The 12,243-nt window shown below is 45.6% G+C and overlaps 1 non-coding gene across 1 annotated transcript; it reads left to right on the forward strand.

The window, feature by feature from the left end:
- The first annotated feature begins 6,261 nt into the window (after window positions 1-6,261).
- Window positions 6,262-6,368, forward strand: LOC116563073. Its single transcript, XR_004274208.1, has one exon. It is a non-coding gene; the product is annotated as a U6 spliceosomal RNA (small nuclear RNA).
- The last annotated feature ends 5,875 nt before the right edge of the window (window positions 6,369-12,243 follow it).

Here is a 12,243-nt window from a genome sequence, read left to right on the forward strand (position 1 = left end):
GGAGGTTGCAGTAGGCCAAGATCGTGCCACTGCACTCCAGCCTGGGCGACAGAGGTTCCATCAAAAAAAAAAAAAAAAAAAAAAAAAAAAAATGCGGGGGGCGGGCCTCAACATGCTGCTAACAAAAGAAGAAATACAAATGGAAATAAATACTTGAGGCCGGGCACGGTGGCTCAAGCCTGTAATCCCAGCACTTTGGGAGGCCAAGGCGGGTGGATCACGAGGTCAAGAGATCGAGACCATCCTGGTCAACATGGTGAAACCCCGTCTCTACTAAAACTACAAAACATTAGCTGGGCATGGTGGCGCGTGCCTGTAATCCCAGCTACTCAGGAGGCTGAGGCAGGAGAATTGCCTGAACTCAGGAGGCAAAGGTTGCGGTGAGCCGAGATCGCGCCATTGCACTCCAGCCTGGGTAATGAGCGAAACTCTGTCTCAAACAAACAAACAAACAAAAAAAAAAAAAAAGAAAAGAAATAAATACTTGAAAAGATTTTCAGCCTGATTAGGAATGGAACTGCAGATAAAATCAAGACAGATATTTTTTAATAGATCAGACTGGCAAAGGTTAAAAAGATTGGCAGAATTCAGTTTCAGCAGCCAGGAGTGGTGGCTCACACCTATAATCTCAGCACTTCGGGAGGCTGAAGTGAGAAGACTGCTTGCGCCCAGGAGTTCAACACCATCCTAGAAAACACAGTGAGACTCTGTCCCTTTATAAAAAATAATAATTTTAAAAGTTTTAATAAAATTATAACAGGACAACCTTTTGATTTGGTAACTTGGGTACAGTGGTTTATTCTAGGAAGAAATTAAACAAGTGAACAATGATCTTTGTCCAAGGTTGTTTAATATAGCATTGTATAAAATGGTAAATATCTGAAAATAACCTCAATGACCACCAATAGTGTTAAATAAATCCTGGCACAATATAATGTCATATAATGCCAGGTACTGATACAAAACAATAATATAAATTTATCATTGAGTGAAATCGGGACAGGCGAGTAGAATAAACTTAAGTATATTACGATGGCCAAACTAAAAGAGTTTGCACAAAGAGGTATCCAAAATATTTTCTTTTTTTTTTTTTTTGAGACGGAGTTTCGCTCATGTTACCCAGGCTGGAGTGCAATGGCGCGATCTCGGCTCACCGCAACCTCCGCCTCCTGGGTTCAGGCAATTCTCCTGCCTCAGCCTCCTGAGTAGCTGGGATTACAGGCACGCGCCACCATGCCCAGCTAATTTTTGTATTTTTAGTAGAGACGGGGTTTCACCATGTTGACCAGGATGGTCTCGATCTCTTGACCTCGTGATCCACCCGTCTCGGCCTCCCAAAGTGCTGGGATTACAGGCTTGAGCCACCGCGCCCGGCCAAGAGGTATCCAAAACATTATCATTGGCTCTGGGTAATGGAATTTCCAGTGAATTGTAATTACTTTCTTTTGTTTTTTCTTTGTTTCATTATCCTCAGTCACAAGCAATGTAATTACTTTCATAAAATGTTTTTGCATTGTTTGAATTTTTTTACCATTAGAATATATAACTTTTGTAATCAAAATATTCAGTACCAGCCTAAGCAACATGGCAAAACCATGTTTCTTCCCCCGCCCCCACAGACAAAGTCTTGCTCTGTCGCCCAGGCTGGAGTGCAGTGAGGTGATCTCGGCTCACTGCACCCTCCACCTGCTGGGTTTAAGCAATTCTCCTGTCTCAGCCTCCCAAATAGCTAGGATTACAGGCATGTGCCACCATGCCCAGCTAATGTTTGAATTTTTAGTAGAGATGGGTTTTTACCATGTTGGCCAGGCTGGTCTCTAACTGCTGAGCTTGTGATCCGCCTGTCTTGGCTTCCCAAAGTGCTAGGAGTGCAGGCATGAGCCACCCACCTGGCCTGCAGAACCATGTTTCTACAGAAAACACAAAAAATTAGCCAGGCGTGGCAGTGCACGCCTGTACTTGGGAGGCTGAGGTGGGAGGATCTCTTGAGCCAGGGAGGTGGACATTGCAATGAGCCATGATGGTGCCACTGCACTTCAGCCTGGGAAATAGGACAAGACCCTGTCTCAGAAAAAAATAAACAAAAAATTTCAATAAATCTCCATTTTAGTTTTAAAATAGCACTTAACTGAACATCTACTATATAACCTACAAAGTCTATATTCTTATTTATTCCCTACCTCAACCCTACATGGGAGGTCTTATTCATTAATTTTGCAGGTGAGGAGACAACTCAAGGCTCAGAAAGGTTAAGCAGCTTGCTCGGGATGTATCAGAATCTGGACACAGAGCTGCCTGACACAAGAACTCTTTCCATGATGCTGTACTACTTAATATTATTATTAATATCTAATAATATATGCCTCTTATGGTGTGCCTATGAAGTGCCAGACACTTGATGGATATTTCTTTAACCCCTTCGGCAACCCTGCAGGTATTAACCCTCCCGTGGAGGTGCAATCGCTCAGAATGGGTAGTAAGTGCCAACCACGGTTTATCTAGCCTCAAAACCTCCCTGCTCCGTTTGACCACATTTCTTGCTGATTTAGTAGTGTGCTGTCTTCAGTTGGAGACATTATTTGCCCTGAGGTCTGTGCTCCTCTACATGCCTTTACATCTCCGTCTTGTAGCTTTTTGGTTTCACTGCAGTGCTTAAATGTAGATTATGGATTTAACCATAATGCAAATATTTACTTTTACCATGCATTACTTAAACAAGAATGTTGTGAAGTCTTAGTTTATCTGCCAACTTTATCACCCAGCTCAGAAGCCTTCAGAGTCTCCCCTGGCAGAATAAAAGCAAAATTCAGCAAGTAGATGCCTTCACAGTCTAGCTCTAGTGTGCGTGGCCATGAGGCTCCCAGAATGCCCTGGGCTCCCTCCTGCAGGCTCCGGACCACGCTTCTCCTGGGTTTTGCAGCTCAATAGCCCCAGCACCCAGCAGGATGCTTGGCCCAAGGAGGAAAGGAGAAAGCTGTACACCGTGAGACAAAGATTTCACCCAGGATTGGAGGCTGAATGAAATTCAATTGAGCAGAGATGAGGTAAGCCTTCAATGATGGTGACATGGTCATGGCACAGTCACCTTAAGACCTGTCTCTACGCCGAGCCATCCAGCTTTACACAATGCTTTCACATAATAACCCTAACAGCTACTACTACTGGAGAGCTCACCACATGCCAGGCACTAGCTGATTTACAGATACGCTTTCTTATTTATAATTCCTATGATTATTATTAATTTCTGTCCCTCTCCACTTGCTCCACACAAGCTTCAGGAGGGCAGGGGCTTTTGTCTGTGGTATTCAAAACACTGCGTAGCACATAGTAGGTATTAAAAAGGTCACTGAATTCTCCACTGAGCTCCATGAAGTAAGGATGATTTTTTTTTTTTTTTTTTTTTTGAGACAGGGTCTCTCCTCTGTCACCCACGCTGGAGTACAGTGGGATGATAACAACTCACTGCAGCCTCCAACTCCTGGACTCAAGAGATCCTCCTGCCTTAGCCTCCTGAGTACTTGGGACTACAGGATGCATCATCACACTCGGCTAATTTATTAATGTTTTGTAGAGACAGAGGTCTCGCTGTATTGCCCAGGCTAGTCTTGATCTCAGTGCCTCAAGCAACCCTCGCACCTGGCTATCCAAAGTCCTGAAATTACATTCTTTGAGCCACTGTGCCAGGCCTAAAGTAAGGATGATTTTATAAATAAAATGTATATACCATCTAGATTTGTGTAAATACATTCTATGATGCTCACACATTGACAAAATCGCCTAAACAATGCATTTATCAGAAACTATCCCATCATTCAGGGATGCATGACTGTACTTGCTATGACTCATTCTTGACAGCTGAAGAATCTGAAGCCCCAAGGAGGTTTAGAAACTGCCAGAATTGCAAAGCTAGTAAATCGTGAGTTCAGAATTCCCAATCTAGCCATCTGGGTCTGGCACCCACACTCTTCACCACAGCCCACACTGCCTCGGTGACGCATCGTCAGAGCTGTCCTGCTCTAGGACGGCAAACCAGGTGTCAGGGCAGCAGCAAAGGGCACAGCCACTTTGCTTGGCCTGCTAAACAAGCTCTCATGTTTTCACATTGCCTTTTAAAACCACACAGTTACCCTGTGAAGTTACAGATAAGCAAATAGCAATACAGATAAGACCCAAAAAGAGCCAGGAGTAGACAGAAGAGACAGAAAGCAGATTAGAGGTTGCCTAGGGCCACAGAATTGAAGGAAAGTGGGGAGGGACTGCTAATGCATACTTGAGGCAGTAAAAATGCTTTTTTTGTTGTTGTTTTCTTTTCTTTTGTTTGTTTTGGGGACGGAGTCTCACTCTCGCCCATGCTGGAGTACAGTGGCGTGATCTAGACTCACTGCAACCCCTGACTCAGGGTTTAAGCTATTCTCATGACTCAGCCTCCCGAGTAGCTGAGATTATAGGTGTGCGCCACCATGCCCAACTAATTTTTTGTATGTTTAGTAGAGACAGGGTTTCACCATGTTGCTGAGGCTGGTCTTAAACTCCTAACCTCAAATGATCCGCTGGCCCAGGCCTTCCAAAGTGCTGGGATTACAGGTGTGAGCCACTGGGCATGGCCTGAAAATGTTTTAAAATTAATTATGGTGGCTGAGTGTGGTGGCTCACACCTGTAATCCCAGCACTTTGGGAGGCTGAGCGGGAACAGATCACCTGAGGTCAGGAGTTGGGAGACCAGCCTGGTCAACGTGGTGAAACGCCGCCTCTACTAAAAATACAAAAATTAGCTGGGCATGGTGGCAAGTGCCTGTAATCCCAGATATTCTGAAGGCTGAGGTCAGAGAATTGCTTGAGCCCTGGAGGCGGAGGCTGCAGTGAGCCGAGATTGTGTCACTGCACTCCAGCCTGGGTGACAGAGTAAGACTCTACCTCAAAAAATAAAAAATTAGGCCGGGCGCGGTGGCTCAAGCCTGTAATCCCAGCACTTTGGGAGGCCGAGGCGGGTGGATCATGAGGTCAAGAGATCGAGACCATCCTGGTCAACATGGTGAAACCCCGTCTCTACTAAAAATACAAAACATTAGCTGGGCATGGTGGCGCGTGCCTGTAATCCCAGCGACTCAGGAGGCTGAGGCAGGAGAATTGCCTGAACCCAGGAGGCGGAGGTTGCGGTGAGCCGAGATCGCGCCATTGCACTCCAGCCTGGGTAACGAGAGCGAAACTCCGTCCCCCCACAAAAAAAAATAAATAAATAAATAAAAATAAATAAAAAAAAAATAAAAAATTAAAATTAAAATTAAAAATTAAATTAAATTAATGATGGTGATGGTTACACAACTGTGAATATACTAAAAAACCATTGAATGGTACACTAAATTGGCAAATGGTATGGTAAGTGAATTATAGTCACACACCACGTAAGGACAATTGGTCAATGACAGACTGCATATACCACAGTGGTCCATAAAATTATCATATCATATTTTGGCCAGGCACGGTGGTTCACCTCTGTAATCCCAGCCCTTTGGGAGACTGAGGCGGGTGGATCACGAGGTCAGGAGTTCAAGATCAGCCTGGCCAATATAGTGACATCCCGTCTCTACTAAACACACAAAAAATTAGCCAGGCGTGGTGATGGGCGCCTGTAGTCCCAGCTATTTGGGAGGTTGGGGCAGAAGAGTCATTTGAACCTGGGAGGTGGAGGTTGCAGTGAGCTGAGATCGTGCTTGCACTCCAGCATGATGACAGAGCAAGACTGCCTCAAAAAAAAAAAAAAAATCGTATTTTTACTGTACCTTTTCTGTTTAGAAACGTTTAGACACACAAATACCACTGTGTTACAGTTGCCTACAGTATTCAGTGTAGTATCATGCTTTACAGGTTTGTAGCCTAGGAGCAACAGGCTAGAGCACACAGCCTAACTGTGCGGTAGCCTATACCAGTAGGCTTGTGCACATACACTCCACAGCGATGACACAGTGATGACATCACCTAACGATGCACTTCTCAGATGGTCTCCCCATTGTTAAGGGATGCATGACTGTAAATCTCCATACATCTGTGTGGGTTTGTTGGCTTTTTATTTTTGTTTTTTCTTTTTTTCAAAAAGGAATAAAACACATGGAAGCAAGTAGCAGAGGTCAAATTTCAAAGCAGTCTCCTCACTTCCCCTCATGCTCCCTAGGGTTTATCTCCACCAAGCAGCCAGAGGGATCCTTTCAGAGAATCCCTGTCAGATCCTTTCCCTCTTTTGCTCAGAAGTGTCCAGTGGCTCACGTGCTCACTTCGGCAGCACATATGCTAAAATAGGAACGATACAGAGAAGATTAGCATGGCCCCTGCGCGAGGATGACATGCAAATTCGTGAAGCGTTCCATATTTTTTTAAAAAAGAAATGCCCGATGGCTCAAAAATAAAATCCACTTACCATTCAGATTTGGCCCCTGCCCACATTCCCAGCCTACTGCCCGCCAGGTCCCCTTAGTCCCCTGCTGCCCCTAAAAGCACTCCCACCTCCTTTGCACTCTTTTACTTTTTTCTTTTTCTTTTTTTTTGAGACAGAGTCTCGCCCTGTCCCCCAGGCTGAAGTGCAATGGCGCAATCTCAGCTCACTGCAATCTCTGCCTCCTAGGTTCGAAGGATTCTCCTGCCTCAGCCTCCTGAGTAGCTGCAATTACGGCACATGTCACCACACCTGGATAAATTTTATATTTTAGTAGAGACGGGGTTTCACCATGTTGGCCAGGCTGATCTCAAACTCTTGACCTCAGGTGATCCGTCAGCCTTAGCCACTCAAAGTGCTGGGATTACAGGTGTGAGCCACCATGCCCAGCCACACTCTGACTCTTACTTTTTAGAATATTCTGCCTCCAGGTACCAGATGCTCACACAGCTTGCTCCCTAATTTCACTCAGGGCTCTCCTCAAACGTACATCTCATCACTCCAGAGATGCCTTCCCTGCCCTCCCAATCCAGCTCATCCATACCCCAAGTTCTTTACTCTCTGACCTGCCTGGTTTTACTTCAGAGCACTTCTGACCACCATTAGACACAGCATGTGTGTCCTTTGACAGCCATCTGCCTCCCCTATTAGGATGCGACTGACATCCCTTAGGGCAGGGCCTTCCTTCTGTATCCCCAGGATCTAGAGGAATGCCCAGTACTTAGTAGATGCTCAAAGAATGAATAAATTAATCTGACACCAATGCCCTGGCTCCTCACTGTCCCTGGAATAATCCAGCACAGGGTGATCACTGCATTAACAAAGCCCCTTGTGGAAATCTGTGACTCCTCCCTTGTGCTGTATCTGGGCCACTGCTCACCTTAAATTTACTTATTTGTGAATGGCCAAAATTTCCTCCAGACTGAGAGTTCTGCAAGGGCAGGGTTCATGGCCGTAGCCCATGACATAGAGTCTTGAACAGCACAGGTTAATCTTTTGTTGACTGAACAGAAAAACAAATCCCTGAACCAATGGCAGAAGTTTAATTTTTCTGCTGCCAAATGCAGAAAAGGGGCCACCTTCCAGCCCACTGCCCTAAAAGAAGACTGGGCCCCATTCCTAGGGAACTAAGACCTTGGAGTCAAGCTCAAGTGCTCCTTAGAATTCCTTGGGTAGTGAGCTGTGCCAGAGAAAGCTCCTGGCAGAATGCAATTTGCCAACGAAGCCCAGAAAGCTGTGTGAACAGCAGGCAAACTTAAAGCAGGCACTTAGTGAAATTGCTTTCTGTGATCTCAAAAAGAAATAATAGCATGCCAGGCTGGCTTAAGGAGAAAATACTTGAGTGTAAATAGGGCTGCACTTTACTCCCCTGGTCTCCAAAACACACAAAAGCCTCCAAGGGCTCTCCCTCCAACTGGAGCCATGGAGTTGAGACCCTCCCAGCCCCATTTTCCATGTCCATTCCATCACTCCAGGCCCATCAGATTCCCCAGTCACCAGGAACTCTCCTTGCATTTACCCATGTTGTCTTCTTTGTCTGGCATGCTCACCCTTCCTTCCTCTGTCACACAGGCTAGAGTGCAGTGGCGCAATCATAACTCACTGCAGCCTTGACCTCCCAGGCTCAAGGGAGCCTTCAACCTCAACCTCCTGAGTAGCTGGGACTACAGGTTCATGCCACTATGCCTGATGAATTAAAAAAAAATTTTGTGTGTGGAAATGAGGTCTCGCTATGTTGCCCAGGCTGGTCTTGAATTCCTGGCCTCAAGTGATCCTCCTGCCTCAGCCTCCCAAAGTGCTGAGATCATAGGTGTGACTCAGCACACCTGGTTCCTACTCATTCTTTGTTGCCTCCTTTGCAAAACTTTCCTCTTCCTCTCCTTCCTGTGACAGATAACACTGTGTTGTGAGCTGTAGGTGTCAGTACCGACCCAGCCATCTGACTCAGCTCAGTGTCAAGATTAGAAAAGACAACAGAACACCCTTGCAGGGAACACTGTCTAGTTGGAGAGACCAATGCAAAGAAATATATAATTACAAATTGGGAAAAGGGCTAAGAAGGAAACAAGACATGGTGAGAGACACCACACAGCCAGGTGGAGATGGGGAAAACCACAACAAATGGCTGGGGAAGGCTTCTCTGAGGAGGTGACATTCAACTGCTTCCTGATGGATGAGTAGGAGTTAGCCAAGCAAAGAATGGGGAGAAAATGTTTCAGGCAGAGGGCATGGCATGTGTGAAGGTGTGAAGGTGCTGGGCAGGAAAGCACATGGCATAACTCAGGAACCAATGGAAGTCTGTGTGGCTCCGGCCTCAGAGGACTGGGAGGGCTGTGTGGGGAGGGGAGGCAGGCCTCCTGGGCACCAAGTGCTCTGAGCTGCCATCCTTGTGTTTCTGTCTCCATTCTCCTCAGAAGGGCCATGATGCATCTACTCACCTCCCTCTCTCCAGTGCAGGGCAAGACACCTGGTACAGAGACGGCATTCAACAAGTGGCTGTGAGCTCCACTGTCCCTTTGAGATGTGGTGAGCCATCGCTCCCTCTGCCCATTCCTCCACCCCAGCAGCAAGTCCCCCGGTGGCACGCCTCACTGAAGCACCCAGAGACCAGTTAACCACAAGATGAGTGAGAGAAACAGGATAAAACAGCAGCTGCAAGAGCTACAGTTATGTCCTTGACAAATGCCACTGACAACCTAGTTGGCAGATGTGGCCACCACATGGTCCTTGGAGACCAGATTCTTAGGGTAAGCTTCAATCAGATGGTGACTCTAGTAACAGGGGGCCTGCCAAAATCACAAGCCCCAAGACTTAAATTATCAGTTTGAAGTTCAAAATACAGTTTCCAAAATTCAGTAGTTTCTTGATTAAAATTTCAAAAATTCAAAAGACAAAAATAAAGCTGAGTTGGTAGGAATTTCCAAGTTGCCCAGGTGCCCTGTCTGTCCTGTATCTCCCCTCATGAATTAGACTCTGGCCCAACCAAGAATTCTGTCATTTCCTATTTTCTTTTTTTTTTTTCAGACAGATAGATGGAGTTTCACTCCTTGCCCATGCTGGAGTGTAATGGTGCGGTCTTGGTTGACCACAACCTCCACCTCCTGGGTTCAAGCAATTCTCCTGCCTCAGCCTTCCGAGTAACTGTGATTACAGGCATGCACCGGCTAATTCTGTATTTTTAGCAGAGACAGAGTTTCTCCATGTTGGTCAGGCTGGTCTCGAACTCCCAACCTCAGGTGATCTGCCCCCTTGGCCTCCCAAAGTGCTGCGATTATAGGTGTGAGCCACCACGCCCGGCAAATTCTGTCATTTTCAAGAACACACAGTTCTTCAAATCACACTTTGAACTCTTGCTTTCTGAGTAATGGATTCTGAACTATTCTAAACTAGTCATTCTTTAGGCTAAGCCAAGCTGTTTCTTAACTGTTTTTGGAAGGGTGGGGAGTAAACAGACATTACACATAGTTTGAAAGCATCTTAGAAAGAAACACAATTATGAAACCTTTGCCCGAGTCGCACAGGCCACTGTCCCCTTTGTGCTCTTTACATTTTTCATTGGTATCTTTCCAGTCCTAGACTGAAATCTTTTCTGCAGTAGTTCTCCATGCTTCCCTCTAGTGAGGGTAAAAAGGGACTGCAGACACCTTCTTGTGAAATTCGACTCTGTTCTGCAAAACCCTTGCAAATACTGTTCCCCCATCCCTTCACAAATGCCCTTCCCTCCTCCTTGCCCAGCCAACTCTTGTCCTCTAGGATCTCACTGTAACTGCCATTACTGCCATTTCTTCAAAAAGCCCTTCCCTACTTTACCCGCCCCATCTAAATTACGCCTCCACTATTCTCTTCTAATATTCCATTATATTGGCCATACAGGGTGGCTCACGATTATAATCCCAGCACTTTGGGAAGCTGAGGCAGGAGAATCACTTAAGCCCATGAGTTCAAGGCCATCCTAGGCAAGATGACAAAATCCCATCTCTTAAAAAAAAAAAAAAAATTAGTCGGATGTGGTGGTTTGCACCTTGGTTCCAGTCATTTGGAGGACTGGGGCAGGAGGATTGTTTGAGCCCAGGAGGTCGAGGATACAGTGAGCCATGATCACGTCACTGTACTTCAGCCTGGGTGACAGAGTGAGGCCTCACCTCAAAAACAAAAAACCTATTCTATAACTTCATGGCAGTCACAATTCGTAATCATATCTTTATGTGCATTTGGTTAATTTAACATTAACCCATCCTCCATCCCCATTAAAGTGCAAGTTCCATGCAGGCAGCTTTCTGGTGTTACGTCAATGTATCTAGCACCTAGAATAGCTTGACACATACAAGGTACTCCATATACATTGCTAAATGGCTAACGGCTTTTCCTTAGGATTTTCTAAAGATGGTATGTCCAATATTGAATTCTAGTTTCTCAGGCCCCAAGGTGTTCATGGTATCTTCTAAACCCAGTGCCTTATCACAGCAGTAACCACATTTTTAAGTATCTGCTCTGTCTACATCCTGTACTTGTTGTTTTAAATGTATCGCTGATCCTCACAATGGCCCTTCAAAGTGGAGATAATCACACCACTTTATAGACAAAAGACCTGAAAGCTCAGAGAGGGAAATTTAAATTCGTCCTAGTCACATGGCTAGTAAGCGGTGGCAATACCAGAATTCAAACCCAGCTTGGAGTCCAGGGTCTGTGCTCGTTCCACCCAGGCCCACTTCTCAACTAGGGTGCACAACCCGCCAGGGTCACTCCAGCAGGCCTAGGAGCATAGGATTCCACAAGACAATGTGTGGCCCATTTTTTGTATCATTTTTTCTTGATGGTAAACAACATAAAATATTTTTGTGTTAAAAAAGGCACAGAGCAGCCTGCACAAAATAGTGAGATCACATTTCTATAAAAAATAAAAAACTTGCCAGGCATAGTGGTGCACACCTATAGTCCCGGCTGAGGTGGGAAGATCACTTGAGCCTGCGCGGTTGAGGCTGCAGAGTGCCGTGACCACGCCACTGCACTCCAGCCTGGGCAACAGAGTGACGCCTGCCTCAAAAAAAAAAAAGCACAGATGTATGTTAAAGTATGACATGTAATAGTACATTTAAAGGAATTTTTTTTCTTTTTTTTTTTTTTAAATTAAGACGGGGTTTCACCATGTTGGTCAGGCTGGTCTTGAACTCCCGACCTCAGGTGATCCGCCCGCCTTGGCCTCCAAAGGGCTTGGATTACAGGCGTGAGCCACCACGCCCGGCCCATTTAAAGGAATTTTTAAAAGAAAATACAAAAGTAAAAAGAAATTTCATGCCTGTTGGCCAGGCCTGTCTCAGGAACCTCTATGGAAAAACTTGAAAAGCACTTAGTTGTCACTCTGCCCTTCTTCATTTTATGTCTATTTTCTTTGTTGCTATATTATTTATTTATTTATATTATTTTTTTGAGATTGAGTGTCGCTCTGTGGCCCAGGATGGAGTGCATTGGTGCAATCTCGGCTCACTGCAATCTTCTCCTCCTGGGTTCAAGTGATTCTCCTGCCTCAGCCTCCCAAGTAGCTGGGATGACAGGCGCATACTACCAGGCCCAATTAATTTTTTGTATTATTAGTACAGATGGGGTTTCACCACATTGGCCAGGCTGCATGTTGCTTGAATCGCTCCAACTCCTGACCTCAAGTGATCCACCCACCTCAGCCTCCCAAAGTGCTATGGTTATAGGCGTGAGCCACCGCACCCTGCCCCTTGTTGCCATATTAAATAACATCAGCATCACAACTAAATCTTCATTTTCCTACTCCCACCCAATTAAAATGTTTATTGAAAATGTCAGGT

Source organism: Sapajus apella, unplaced genomic scaffold (genome assembly GCF_009761245.1).
Source record: "Sapajus apella isolate SASKATOON/1434 unplaced genomic scaffold, GSC_monkey_1.0 scaffold33, whole genome shotgun sequence".
Lineage (NCBI taxonomy): Eukaryota > Metazoa > Chordata > Mammalia > Primates > Cebidae > Sapajus > Sapajus apella.